This window comes from Bombina bombina, chromosome 5 (genome assembly GCF_027579735.1).
Source record: "Bombina bombina isolate aBomBom1 chromosome 5, aBomBom1.pri, whole genome shotgun sequence".
NCBI lineage: Eukaryota > Metazoa > Chordata > Amphibia > Anura > Bombinatoridae > Bombina > Bombina bombina.
Window position 1 is genome coordinate 206,189,693 of NC_069503.1, and position 12,398 is coordinate 206,202,090.

Consider the following 12,398-nt stretch of genomic DNA (forward strand, 5'->3'; position numbering starts at 1 on the left):
GCTTACCTGATAAATTTATTTCTCTTGTGGTGTATCCAGTCCACGGATCATCCATTACTTGTGGGATATTCTCATTCCCAACAGGAAGTTGCAAGAGGACACCCACAGCAGAGCTGTTATATAGCTCCTCCCCTAACTGCCATATCCAGTCATTCGACCAAAAACACGCAGAGAAAGGAGAAACCATAGGGTGCAGTGGTGACTGTAGTTTAAATTAAAAAATTACCTGCCTTAAAATGACAGGGCGGGCCGTGGACTGGATACACCACAAGAGAAATTAATTTATCAGGTAAGCATAAATTGTGTTTTCTCTTGTAAGGTGTATCCAGTCCACGTATCATCCATTACTTGTGGGATACCAATACCAAAGCTAAAGTACACGGATGAAGGGAGGGACAAGGCAGGTACTTAAATGGAAGGTACCACTGCCTGTAAGACCTTTCTCCCAAAAATAGCCTCCGAAGCAGCAAAAGTATCAAATTTGTAGAATTTTGAAAAAGTATGAAGCGAAGACCAAGTCGCCGCCTTGCAAATCTGTTCAACAGAAGCCTCATTTTTAAAGGCCTAAATGGAAGCCACAGCTCTAGTAGAATGAGCTGTAATCCTTTCAGGAGGCTGCTGGCCAGCAGTCTCATAGGCTAAGCGGATTATGCTTCTTAGCCAAAAAGAAAGAGAGGTTGCCGAAGCCTTTTGACCTCTCCTCTGTCCAGAGTAGACAACAAACAAAGCAGATGTTTGACAAAAATCTTTAGTAGCTTGTAAGTAAAACTTTAAAGCACGAACCACGTCCAGATTGTGTAATAGACGTTCCTTCTTTGAAGAAGGATTAGGACACAAGGATGGAACAACAATCTCTTGATTGATATTCTTGTTAGATACCTTCTTAGGTAAAAACCCAGGTTTGGTACGCAGGACTACCTTATCCATATGGAAGATCAGATAAGGAGAATCACCTTGTAAAGCAGATAACTCGGAGACTCTACGAGCCGAGGAAATAGCTACCAAAAACAGAACTTTCCAAGATAAAAGTTTGATATCTATGGAATGAAGAGGTTCAAACGGAACTCCTTTAAGAACCTTAAGAACCAAATTTAAGCTCCATGGGGGAGCAACAGGTTTAAACACAGGCTTGATTCTAACCAAAGCCTGACAAAATGCTTGAACATCTGGAACATCTGCCAGACGCTTGTGCAAAAGAATAGACAGAGCAGAAATCTGTCCTTTTAAGGAACTAGCTGACAATCCTTTTTCCAAACCATCTTGGAGAGAAGATAATATCCTGGGAATCCTAACCCTTGGATTCACACCAATAAAGATATGTACGCCATATTTTATGGTAAATTTTCCTGGTGACAGGCTTTCGTGCCTGTATTAAGGTATCAATGACTGACTCGGAGAAGCCACGCTTTGATAAAATCAAGCGTTCAATCTCCAGGCAGTCAGTCTCAGAGAAAATAGATATGGATGGTTGAAAGGACCCTAAAGTAGAAGGTCCTGTCTCAGAGGCAGAGTCCATGGTGGAAAGGATGACATGTCCACCAGATCTGCATACCAGGTCCTGCGTGGCCACGCAGGCGCTATCAAAATCACCGATGCTCTCTCCTGCTTGACCTTGGCAATCAGTCGAGGGAGCAGAGGAAACGGTGGAAACACATAAGCCAGGTCGAAAGACCAGGGCGCTGCTAGAGCATCTATTAGCATCGCCTTGGGATCCCTGGACCTGGATCCGTAACAAGGAAGCTTGCCGTTCTAGCGAGACGCCATGAGATCCAGTTCTGGTTTGCCCCAACGATGAATCAATTGTGCAAACACCTCCGGATGGAGTTCCCACTCTCCCGGATGAAAAGTCTGACGACTTAAAAAATCCGCCTCCCAGTTCTCTACACCTGGGATATGGATAGCTGATAGGTGGCAAGAGTGAGTCTCTGCCCAGCGAATTATCTTTGAGACTTCTAACATCTCTAGGGAACTTCTTGTCCCCCCTTGATGGTTGATGTAAGCCACAGTCGTGATGTTGTCCAACTGAAATCTGATGTACCTCAGAGTTGCTAACTGAGGCCAAACCTGAAGAGCATTGAATATCGCTCTTCCAGAATATTTATTGGAAGGAGTGTCTCCTCCTGAGTCCACGATCCCTGAGCCTTCAGGGAGTTCCAGACTGCACCCCAACCTAGAAGGCTGGCATCTGTTGTTACAATTGTCCAATCTGGCCTGCGAAAGGTCAGATGGACCCGAGATAGCCACCAGAGAAGAGAATCCCTGGTCTCTTGATCCAGATTTAGTAGAGGGGACAAATCTGTGTAATCCCCGTTCCACTGACTGAGCATGCATAATTGCAGCGGTCTGAGATGTAGGCGTGCAAACGGCACTATGTCCATTGCCGCTACCATTAAGCCGATTACTTCCATGCACTGAGCCACCGAAGGGCGCGGAATGGAATGAAGAACACAGCAGGAATTTAGAAGCTTTGATAACCTGGACTCCGTCAGGTAAATTTTAATTTCTACAGAATCTATCAGAGTCCCTAGGAAGGAAACTCTTGTGAGTAGGGATAGAGAACTCTTTTCCTCGTTCACTTTCCACCCATGCGATCTCAGAAATGCCAGTACTACGTCCATATGAGACTTGGCAATTTGGAAGTTTGACGCCTGTATCAGGATGTCGTCTAAATAAGGGGCCACTGCTATGCCCCGCGGCCTTAGGACCGCCAGAAGCGACCCTAGAACCTTCGTAAAGATTCTTGGGGCTGTAGCTAATCCAAAGGGAAGAGCTACAACTGGTAATGCCTGTCTAGAAAGGCAAACCTGAGAAACCGATGATGATCTTTGTTATCGGAATGTGAAGATAAGCATCCTTTAAATCCACTGTAGTCATATATTGACCCTCCTGGATCATAGGTAGGATGGTATGAATAGTTTCCATCTTGAATGATGGAACTCTGAGGAATTTGTTTAAGATCTTTAGATCCAAAATTGGTCTGAAGGTTCCCTCTTTTTTGGGAACCACAAACAGATTTGAGTAAAAACCCTGTCCCTGTTCCTCCTTTGGAACTGGATGGATCACTCCCATAACTAGGAGGTCTCGTACACAGTGTAAGAATGCCTCTCTCTTTATCTGGTTTGCAGATAATTGTGAAAGGTGAAATCTCCCTTTTGGGGGGGAAGCTTTGAAGTCCAGAAGATATCCCTGGGATATAATTTCTAACACTCAGGGATCCTGGACATCTCTTGCCCACGCCTGGGTGAAGAGCGAAAGTCTGCCCCCTACTAGATCCGTTACCGGATAGGGGGCCGTTCCTTCATGCTGTCTTAGAGGCAGCAGCAGGCTTTTTGGCCTGCTTACCTTTGTCCCAGGTCTGGTTTGGTCTCCAGACTGTCTTGGACTGAGCAAAAGTTCCCTCTTGTTTGCATTAGAGGAAGTTGATGCCGCACTTGCCTTGAAGTTTCGAAAGGCACGAAAATTAGACTGTTTGGCCCTTGATTTGGACCTGTCCTGAGGAAGGGCATGACCTTTTCCTCCAGTGATATCAGCAATAATCTCCTTCAAACCAGGCCCGAATAGGGTCTGCCCCTTGAAGGGAATGTTAAGCAGCTTAGATTTTGAAGTCACGTCAGCTGACCATGATTTAAGCCATAGCGCCCTGCGTGCCTGTATAGCAAAACCAGAATTCTTAGCCGTTAGTTTAGTCAAATGAACAATGGCATCAGAAAGCAAAGGAATTGGCTAGCTTAAGTGCTCTAAGCTTGCCAAGTATGTCATCCAATGGAGTCGCTACCTGTAAAGCCTCTTCCAGAGACTCAAACCAGAACGCCGCAGCAGCAGTGACAGGAGCAATGCATGCAAGGGGCTGTAGGATAAAACCTTATTGAATAAACATTTTCTTAAGGTAACCTTCTAATTTTTTATCCATTGGATCTAAAAAAGCACAACTGTCCTCGACAGGGATAATAGTACGCTTTGCTAAAGTAGAAACTGCTCCCTCCACCTTAGGAACTGTCTGTCATAAGTCCTGTGTGGTGGCGTCTATTGGAAACATTTTTCTAAAAATAGGAGGGGAAGAGAACGTCACACCTGGTCTATCCCATTCCTTATTAATTATTTCTGTAAACCTTTTAGGTATTGGAAAAACATCAGTACACACCGGCACTGCATAGTATTTATCCAGTCTACACAATTTCTCTGGCACTGCAATTGTATCACAGTCATTCAGAGCAGCTAAAACCTCCCTGAGAAACACGCAGAGGTGTTCAAGCTTAAATTTAAATGTAGAAATATCAGAATCAGGTTGCATCATCTTTCCTGAGTCAGAAACATCACCCACAGACTGAAGCTCTCCTTCCTCAGCTTCTGCATATTGTGAGGCAGTATCAGACATGGTTCTTAAAGCATCATTATGCTCTGCATTTCGTCTAACCCCAGAGCTATCTCGCTTACCTCTAAATTCAGGTAGTCTGGTTAATACCGCTGACAGTGTATTATCCATGACTGTCGCCATGTCTTGTAAAGTAATCGCTATGGGCGCCCTAGATGTACTTGGTGCCATTTGAGCGTGAGTCCCTTGAGCGGGAGTCATCTGACACGTGGGGAGAGTTAGTCGGCATAACTTCCCCCTCGTCAGATTCCTGGTGATAAATTTTTTTAAAGACAGAATATGATCTTTATTGCTTAAAGTGAAATCAGTACATTTGGTACACATTCTAAGAGGGGGTTCCACCATGGCTTTTAAACATAATGAACAAGGAGTTTCCTCTATGTCAGACATGTTTGTACAGACTAGCAATAAGACTAGCAAGCTTGGAAAACACTTTAAATCAAGTTAACAAGCAAATATAAAAAACGGTACTGTGCCTTTAAGAGAAACAAATTTTGTCAAAATTTGAAAAACAGTGAAAAAAGGCAGTAAATCAAATGAAATTTTTACAGTGTATGTAATAAGTTAACAGAGCATTGCATCCACTTGCAAATGGATGATTAACCCCTTAATTCAAAAAACGGATCAAAAAAACGATATAGACGTTTTTAACAGACACAACAAACTGCCACAGCCTGCTGTGGCCCTACCTTCCCCAATAAACGACTTTGGAAAGCCTTTGAGCCCTTTAGAGATGTCCTATAGCATACAGGAGACTCCTGAGGGAAGCTGGATGTCACAGTTTGTAATTTTAACTGCAACAACTGTAACTTTTATACTACAACAGTGGAAAGTCTCAGGAAACTGTTTCTAGGCAAAATTTAAGCCAGCCATGTGGAAAAAACTAGGCCCCAATAAAGTTCACCAAAGTATATATAAAAACGATTAAACATGCCAGCAAACGTTTTATATTGCAATTTTATAAGGGTATTACCCCTGAGAGTAAGCATGATACCAGTTGCTATTAAATCACTGTATTCAGGCTTAACTTACATTAATCCTGTATCAGCAGCATTTTCTAGCATTTCCAATTCTAGAACGCCATTCTCCCGCTGAAGTTACCTCTCTCCTCAGACATATGTGAGAACAGCAATGGATCTTAGTTACAACCTGCTAAGATCATAGAAAACTCAGGCAGATTCTTCTTCTATTTACTGCCTGGGATAAAATGGTACAACTCCGGTACCATTTAAAATAACAAACTTTTGATTGAAGATAAAAAACTAACTATATTTCACCACTCTCTCTTACTACCTCCATGCGTGTTGAGAGTTGCAAGAGAATGACGGGATATGGCAGTTAGGGGAGGAGCTATATAACAGCTCTGCTGTGGGTGTCCTCTTGCAACTTCCTGTTGGGAATGAGAATATCCCACAAGTAATGGATGATCCGTGGACTGGATACACCTTACAAGAGAAATATATCAATGGAACCTATATATATATAACCATAGATAAACAAAAAATGAAAAAGAGAAAGTTAAATATAAAATTGGGCACATGTATATAGAACAAAGTATTAACAATGTAGTTAAAAAGTGAACTTGAAGTAGATGAATATTCAATGAAAGTGTAAAATGTAAGTATAAAGTCTAATAAAAATCCTCCATGTAATATTCTGGACGATATATCCAACTGTCACTCTTATGTGAACCTCGGGCGCGATCCGATAAAGATCGTAGTTTGTGGCGCAAGCGAGGGAACCCCGCCGCCCGCAGTTTCAGTTCGTAACTCGAGCTATCCTATATACGGCGCCGTCAGAGGCTAAAGTGCCGTAATTCGGATAAACCAGCGATGTCCAGAAATCTGCGTAAGCACAAATTTCTGGAGTCGCCAGTGACTTACGGCACTTTAGAAACTGCCGGCGCCTACAAAACCTGACTAAAGTTATTCAATCCCCCATACTGTCTAACACGCCTCCTAAACATAACCCGACACGTCTAACCCTCTATCCGCTATCCCCCCTCACTATCCTAACAATAAAAATTTATTAACCCCTAAACCGCCGCTCCCGGACCCCGCCGCCAGCTATATTAAATCTATAACCCCCTAATGTGATCCCCCTACACCATCGCAAGCTACCTTACCTACCCCCTAATGTGAGTCCCTTACACCGCCGCCATCTACCTTACCTACCCCCTAAAGTGAGCACCTACCCGCTGCCATCTACCTTACCTACCCCCTAAACTGAGCCCCTACCCCGCCACCATCTATCTTACCTACCCCCTAAACTGGGCCCCTACCCCGCCGCCATCTATCTTACCTAACCCCTAAAGTGAGCACCTACCCCGCCGCCATCTACCTTACCTACCCCCTAAACTGAACCCCTTACACTGCCGCCATCTATCTTATCTTATTAAGGTAGAAAAATCTGATTGGCTGATTGAATCAGCCAATCAGATTCAAGTTCAATCCGATTGGCTGAACCAATCAGCCAATCGGATTAAACTTGAATCTGATTGGCTGATTCAATCAGCCAATCAGATTTTTCTACCTTAATTCCGATTGGCTGATAGAATCCTATCAGCCAATCAGAATTCGACAGACGCCATCTTGGATGACGTCATTTAAAGGTACCTCATTCCCCGTTTTGTCTTCGTGCCAGATGGATGCTCCGTGGCGGAGGAGCGAAGAAGATGCCGCTTTGCTTGAAGACATCGCCGGATGGAAGAAGACATCGCCGGATGGAAGAAGACTTCACTGCCGCTTGATTGAAGACATCGCCGGATGGAAGAAGACTTCACTGCCGCTTGATTGAAGACATCGCCCGGATGGAAGAAGACTTCACTGCCGCTTGATTGGACATCGCCCGGATGGAAGAAGACTTCACTGCCGCTTGATTGGACATCGCCCGGATCGGATGAAGAGTTCGGCCTGGCTGGGTGAAGACAAGGTAGGGATATCTTCAGGGGGGTAGTGTTAGGTTTTTTTAAGGGGGGTTTGGGTGGGTTTAGAATAGGGTTATGTGGGTGGTGGGTTGTAATGTTGGGGGGTGGTATTGTGTTTTTTCTTTACAGGCAAAAGAGCTGTTTTCTTTGGGGCATGCCCCGCAAAAGGCCCTTTTAAGGGCTGGTAAGGTAAAAGAGCTTTGAACTTTTTAAATTTAGAATAGGGCAGGGAAAAATTTTTATTTTGGGGGCTTTATTATTTTATTAGGGGGCTTAGAATAGGTGTAATTAGCTTAAAAATTTTTTATTTTTTGTAATTTAGTGTTTGTTTTTTTTGTAATTTAGTTTAGATTATTTTATTGTATTTTAGTTTAGATATTTGTAGTTTATTTAATTTATTGATAGTGTAGGTGTATTTGTAACTTAGGTTAGGATTTATTTTACAGGTAAATTGGTAATTATTTTAACTAGGTAGCTATTAAATAGTTATTAACTATTTAATAGCTATTGTACCTAGTTAAAATAAATACCAAGTTACCTGTAAAATAAATATAAACCCTAAAATAGCTACAATGTAATTATTAATTATATTGTAGCTATCTTAGGGTTTATTTTATAGGTAAGTATTTAGATTTAAATAGGAATTAATTAGATCTATTTTAATAAGAATTTAGTTAGGGATGTTATAGTTAGATAGGGTTATTTTACTTAATATATATATATTATAATAACGATATTAACTATATTAACCCTAATATAATTAGGGTTGATATAGTTAATATATATATAATATAATAACTATATTAACTATATTAACCCTAATATAATTAGGGTTGATATAGTTAATATATATATATAATATAATAACTATATTAACCCTAATATAATTAGGGTTAATATAGTTAATATAGGTGGCGGCGGTGTAGAGGGATTAAATTAGGGGTTAATATTTTTAAAATAGATGGCGGCAGTGTAAGGGGCTCAGTTTAGGGGGTAGGTAAGATAGATGGCGGCAGTGTAAAGAACTCACTTTAGGGGGTAGGTAAGATAGATGGCGGCGGGTAGGGGGCTCGCTTTAGGGGGTAGGTAAGATAGATGGCGGCAGGGTAGGGGGCTCACTTTAGGGGGTAGGTAAGATAGATGGTGGCGGTGTAAGGGGCTCACTTTAGGGGGTAGGTAAGATAGATGGCGGCGGGGTAGGGGGCTCACTTTAGGGGGTAGGTAAGATAGATGGCGGCGGTGTAAGGGGCTCACTTTAGGGGGTAGGTAAGATAGATGGCGGTGGGGTAGGGGGCTCACTTTAGGGGGTAGGTAAGATAGATGGCGGCGGGGTAGGGGCTCACTTTAGGGGGTAGGTAAGGTAGATGGCGGCGGTGTAAGGGACTTACATTAGGGGGTATGTAATGTAGCTTGCGACGGTGTAGGGGGATCACATTAGGGGGTTATACTTTTAATGTAGGTGGCGGTGGGGTCCGTGTGCGGCGGTTTAGGGGTTAAATACTTTATTAGGGATTGCAGTGGGGGATCGCGGTTGACAGGTAGATAGACATTGCGCATACGTTAGGTGTTAGGTTTATTTAGCAGGTAGTTTAGGGAGTTACAGGGCTCCAATACACAGCGTAAGGCTTACTACGGCTGCATTTTGTGGCGAGGTGAAAATGGAGTAAGATTTCTCCATTTTTGCCACGTAAGTCCTTACCATGTATATTGGATACCAAACTGCGCTGGTTTGGTATACCTGCCTATGGCCCAAAAAACTACGGCCGAAGGCAGAAATATACGAGCATAACTTCTAGGTTACGCCGTATATAGGATACCAAACCAGCACAAATTTCAGCGTCGCCGGCTTTTGTGGGCGACGCTGCATATCGGATCGGGCCCCTCTGAGCTTGCTTCATGTATAAATATCCAAATTTCCTACTTACAAGATGAAACCTCAATCCTATGAGGTAAGATGTTAGCACTGCAGGGGGACACTTCCGTGGTATATCTTGATATCTGAATAGATGTAACCGACTCCCCTCTTGGTATATGGTAGGCTTCTAGTTTTAAATGTCTTTCCTGCTTCTGAATATGGAATCCTTAATTCCAGAGTATGGTAGAGCTCCCAGGGAATTTTCTCCCAAAGTTGAAAATATGAAAAGAAAAAGCCGCAAATAGTTTAAACAGTTTATAACAACACACCTTATTCACAATAAAAACAATAAAATGCCTGCTTACATTTAATATCCTCAAACGAATATGAGGTATTGTTATAGCCTTACTAAGCCTAAGCAGCTTACAGAGACAAGTGTCCAGTCACGTTTAGCAATTTCCAATGCCTCCAAATAAGCGTAAGCAGTTCAAGAAAACTGGGTTATCCGGTATAATCACAACTTGGTTTGTCTAACGCGTTTCAAAGGATTACTTTATAATATGTCCTTCTTCAGAGACTAATACATGAATGAGCGGCTGAGCTGTTTAAAAGACATATCGCGATCCATGAGAGTTCCGTCAGTGCTGTTACTATTGGTTGACATAATAACACACCTTCTCTTACAACAGTGCGTCACCCTCATTGGCTATTACGGAGGCGTGTTATGTACTAGCTGTGAGGCTCGTGGGATACTCCTCTATCAGACCCAACTCGGCCAGTAGTCTTGTTATCCCGGCGTCGAGTCGGAAAGATAGGGAATATCCCAGAGCAGAGAATATCAGGAAAACGAGGAGAGCGGCACTCACCACAGGCAGGACAGCACAAGGCAAATAGGCAGACAGGATACAGCAACAGAAAAGCAGACGAGCAATTCAGGGGTTAACCAGGTAGTGTAGTAAGACAGGCAAGGTTTCAGCAACAAGGTATTAGTCCAGCAGATTAGGGGTTAACCAGGTAGCGTAGTAAGACAGGCAGGGTTCAGTAACAAGGTATCAGTCCAGCGGATTAGGGGTTAATCAGATAGCGTAGTGAGACAGGCAGGGTTCAGTAACAAGTATCAGTCCAGCAGATTAGGGGTTAATCAGATAGCGTAGTGAGACAGGCAGGGTTCAGTAACAAGTATCAGTCCAGCAGATTAGGGGTTAACCAGATAGCGTAGTGGGACAGGCAGGGTTCAGTAACAAGTATCAGTCAAGCAGATAAGGGGTTAACCAGTTAGAGTAGTGAGACAGGCAGGGTTCAGTAACAAATATCAGTCCAGCAGATTAGGGGTTAACCAGTTAGAGTAGTGAGACAGGCAGGGTTCAGTAACAAATATCAGTCCAGCAGATTAGGGGTTAACCAGTTAGAGTAGTGAGACAGGCAGGGTTCAGTAACAAGGTATAATCCAGCAAACGATCTGTCACTCCCAGGAGCACACGAAGTAGCATAGCACCTATACTTGCTGCCCGTTTAAATACCTTTGGCAAGGCGCCAAGAGACCGGCCGGCATCAGGAGCATGCGGCGATGACGTCAGCACCGCACGCATACTGAGCCGACACAGCCCTAGGCAACGAGCATGGAGAGGACGCCGCGCCCCTAGCAACGGCGCGGCGTGACACTAGCACTAAGTACAGCTGTTTGGTAGTGATATGTCTGTCAATGGGAGAATATTTCCATAAAAATGAATGTATACATAAAATGATGTACCTTATTACTAAGAACTTTACACACGGCTATTTTTTTAAAAAAAACAATTCGTAAGATCAGTTAAAACACGTGTGAAAAAGAAAGAATTGTATTATAACAGGTGTAGAATTCTGATATAATATCTGTCGTAAATGGACCGTAAGGGTAAAATGTTAAAACACTACTAAAACCTCCTATTTTTAAAAATTCAGGTGACTAATAGGGGCAGATTTATTAAGCAGCAGATGCTTGACACCCCCTGCTAGCGGCCGATTGGCTGCGATGTTGTTAGCAATGCTGTCAGCATTTAGCGATGCAGGGCGAACATGATTCGCTATAGCGAATCATGTCCACCCGGGGTATGATAACGCATAAGCATATCTGACACACAGGGTGCTCTGACATAATGCAGATGGACATTTGGCCTATAGCATTCTGTCCGACGGACATTTGGCCGATGAACAGAATGCAGAAGCATGTTCTGAGTTCGGCCGAGGGCAGATACGCTCTGGAGTGCTCTGTTCTAATCAGAGCCTCGGGCGCCGCAACCGCCTCTGGGAACCTAACCATGGGTCGCAGCCCGCATGTCTTGTAATTCTCTGTCTGTGAAATTATCTATCTATTGAATCTATCTATTTATATATCTATCTATTGAATCTATCTATCAAATCTATCTATCTACCTATCTCGTGGCCGGACTGTTATCTGACAGCCACTTGTATGTTGGACTATTATCCATCTGTCAAATGTCTGTCGGCCAAATGTCCGTCGGCTAACAGTCTGGCCACAGACACACAGCACCCATTTGCTCCTCCATGGACTCTGTCGTTTTTTATTATTGGAAATAAAGACCTTTGTTTTATGCACGGACCGATCGTCTATTGTCGTCCTTCACTTTATAATAAATCAATTCCATAGTCACAGAGAAGCAGCTCCTCTGACTCCTATGTGGCTGATGGTTCAGCTTCTGCAAACAGCAAGAAATGGCGAAGGTTAAAACCGGGTGCCCTCTACAGGCCTTGCACTGGGGCCCATTCTGGTCTAGTTATGGCCCTGGCTAAGTCCCATTGCTGCTCCTGAGCCAACCTATGTCAAGAACCAATACAAAGAGAATAAAATACATTTGATAATAGAAATTGATTAAAAAGTCTCTTGAAATCGCATGCTCTATCTGAATAATTCATCTTTATCTTGTGACTTTGCATACAGTGCTAGTAATGTCCAAGTATCAGTGCTCTTGATTGCTTTTCATTTACTCATGACAAAATAGTGAGAGAATATGGGAGGTGATGCTACGTTCCTATTATTAAACAAATCACATATAAATACCATCTCAGTTATTCACAACCACCTCCCTGTCTAATTTCAGTGCATCGCTTGTAATGTTTTGTCCCACCCATAAGAGGAAGCAAGTATAACTCCTGCACCCTGTGACTGCAATAAATAATTAACATTAATTTGCATGTGGTCACTGCAATCTAATAAAGTGCAAATGTAAAAGAAAAAATAATTTCAC